Source organism: Pediculus humanus, genomic scaffold (genome assembly GCF_000006295.1).
Source record: "Pediculus humanus corporis 1103172108314 genomic scaffold, whole genome shotgun sequence".
In the NCBI taxonomy this organism is placed as follows: domain Eukaryota; kingdom Metazoa; phylum Arthropoda; class Insecta; order Psocodea; family Pediculidae; genus Pediculus; species Pediculus humanus.
The window spans coordinates 57,378-60,333 of record NW_002987883.1 but is presented as its reverse complement, the minus strand read 5'-3'; positions in this window follow the sequence as shown (position 1 = coordinate 60,333).

The following is a 2,956-nucleotide window of genomic DNA, read 5'->3' as shown; positions in this document are numbered from 1 at the left end:
TTTTTTTTTTTTTTCTCTCTCGTTATTTTCTTTTGAAAAGAAACTTTTCTTATATCTCAGGTTATCATTAATTTATTTGTAAAGGTATTTAATTCAAACACTTTTTTTCCATTCTTTCCATTCTTTCCATTTACCGCTTACTGAACAAATAGATGAATATTATTATGTTGTTGTTGGTTTTCTTTTTTTTTTTTTCTTTTTTTTTACGATCGAACGTATTTAATTTTATGTAATAATTTTCAAAATGAAATTCGTGATTTAATAAAAAAATGAAAAATGAAAAATGAAAAAAAAAAGTTTTTTCGTTCAGCTAATCATGCATCTCTTGTTGTTGCGTAATGATCAAATATTGTTTTTTTCTTTTCAAATTTTAATTTCAATATTTTTTTTTTTTTTTAAAAAAAAACGGAAACCGTGGGGAAGGTGTAATAAATACGTGTCAATTTAATTTCTATTATTATTATTATTATTTTTTTTTTTCAACCCCTTTGTCGAGAATTGTGTGAATTAAAATAAATAAATATTCCACGGTTTGATGATAAATTGAAAGTTTGAAATAAACGCATTTTGAGTTTGAAATATCTAAATTAAGAAGTGACACAGAGTAAAAAATGTTCAATGAGTGTTTCATAGGCCCTTCCTTCCTTCCTTCATTTAAGCATTTATCATTGAAGAATTAATTAATGAAGAAATTATTATTATTATTATTATTATTATTATTATTATTAGCAGTAGTTAAATCTTTATATTTTCAAAACAATTTCAAAATTTCATTCATCAAACTTTGTTGTCGTTGTTGTTGTTTTTTTTTTAAATGTTTTTTTTTTTTTCCCGGAGTGATTTGATAATCCGATTTTTTAAATCTTTTTCAATTTTTTTTTTTCATGGGAAAAGTTTATCGATATTTTTTTTTTCTTTTTGAAAAGGTTCGATTATTGAAGTTTTATGCAAAAATCATAGAAAATTGTTATTCGTTTTTTTTTTGTTTGTAGCAATAACCTATTTATGACAAAATAAATTGATGACAATTGTATGCGAACTTTACTTTTTTTTTTTTTTTTATTACCATATTAGGCAAATTTTTTTATTTTTTAATTTGCTGTCAAAAGCATAATAAAAAGTTTTAAAACAATTTCAAATTAGGAACTATTGGCCTACAAAAACAAAAAAGCCTAAACCGATTTACTAATATATATATATCTAACAAACCTATTTAAAATAGGCCAAAATAAAAATTTTATTTTATTTTTTTGTTGATATGACGACTACGTTTATCGATAATCTTTTTTATTTTTTTAAAATTAATAGTAGAAAAAATAATAATGATAAAACGGGTTATGTAGAATTTCGGTAGAAAATTATTTTTTTTTTTTAATTCAATTTTAATTATTTAAAAGTTAAAAATTTTTACAATTTGAGTTTCGTTGACTTTTTTTTTTTGAAAGGGGGGGGGGATAATGAATAAGTGAAAAATCGTGGGAAAGTCAATCGGATGCCATTTTGAAATTATGCAGATATTATTATTATTATTATACAAAGTTCTCAGAATAATGTTTTTCGTTTTAAGAAAACAAAAAAAAAAAAAAAAATTTATGAAATTATATTTATTTACTTAACAGATTGGTTGTTGAAAGCTTGTAGACAGTCTACAATTAATTGGAGTTAAAAAAAAAAATATTTTCGGGTCCGTCATGCAATGTTGATACGCTCAGGAAACAAAAAAAAAAAAAAACAAACGATGTTTTCTAATAAAAGATTTTGAAAAATAAAATAATAGTAATTATTATTATTATTATAAGAAGGAATTTTTTGTACTTTCGTTCGTTAAAATTTATTTTTGCTGACGGTTAAATAAGTGTTAGACCGAACTGTCGTTATTCATTTTTTAAAAAACTTTTTTCTTTGTTTTCTGTCTTTTCGACATTTTGAAAATCAATTTTATCGTATCGATTATCATTGATTCGGTTTCAATCTCATTTTCTATTATTATTATTTATAAAAATTCATTTTAATCAAAGAAAACGTGAGGGAGCAATTTGAAAATTATAAAGATCACGGGGAAAAAAATCAATAATTTCATTTACGGTAAAAAAGAAAATAATTGATTAAAAAACAAAAACAAAAAATCAAAAGTATCTATCAATCAATCAATTCGCGAATTATTTGTGTCAGGCACGAAAACAAACATTGATTTTGTTTTTGACTAATTTTGTGAAAAAAAAAAAAAAAAAAAATTGTTAGTCTAATGTAAAATATGAGGTTTTGTAAAATTTTTATATCATTTAATTTTTTTAAATGTTAGGAAAATTTTTTTTTTTACTCCTGATTTTTTTTTTTTTTTTCAATTAATAATGATTTCAATTTTCTCTCTCTCTTTTTTTTTTTATATATATAATGAATTTCCTCTGACTGACACGAAAATTAGTCAGCATTGCGTGACTTTTTGTTGGTTGTTTATTAAACTTTGCCCTGCGCAATATATGCAATGAGAGATAGTAAAGATACACTGTTGTAAAGTGGCATTTAAGTCTACTTATTAACCGCTTATAAACTCGAACGTAAAATTTTGTTTGTTTGTTTGTTTGTTTTCTTCTTCAAATGTTAAAATATAACTCAAAAATCTTTTGCTCTTATTTCTTTTTTTTTTTTTTTGGTCAGCAACACCGTGTACTTTTACTTTGTCTTTTTTTTTTGTTCCCGAACAAACAATTTTTAAAATGTTATTGAATATATATTTATATGAATTTTTTTTATTCAAAATTACGAAATAAATGTAATCCATTACTCAAGTTTCGAATTCTGTGATGCCTGAAGTAGTGAAACGGCCTTGCCATTTTCCTCAAACAACAACCATTTAATTTTTTGTACCCGTTTAATTATTATTCAACTTTTCGAAATTTTTATAATGTTTTTTTTGTGTGTGTATCTGTGTGTATTTTTTTTTTTTTTAACTACT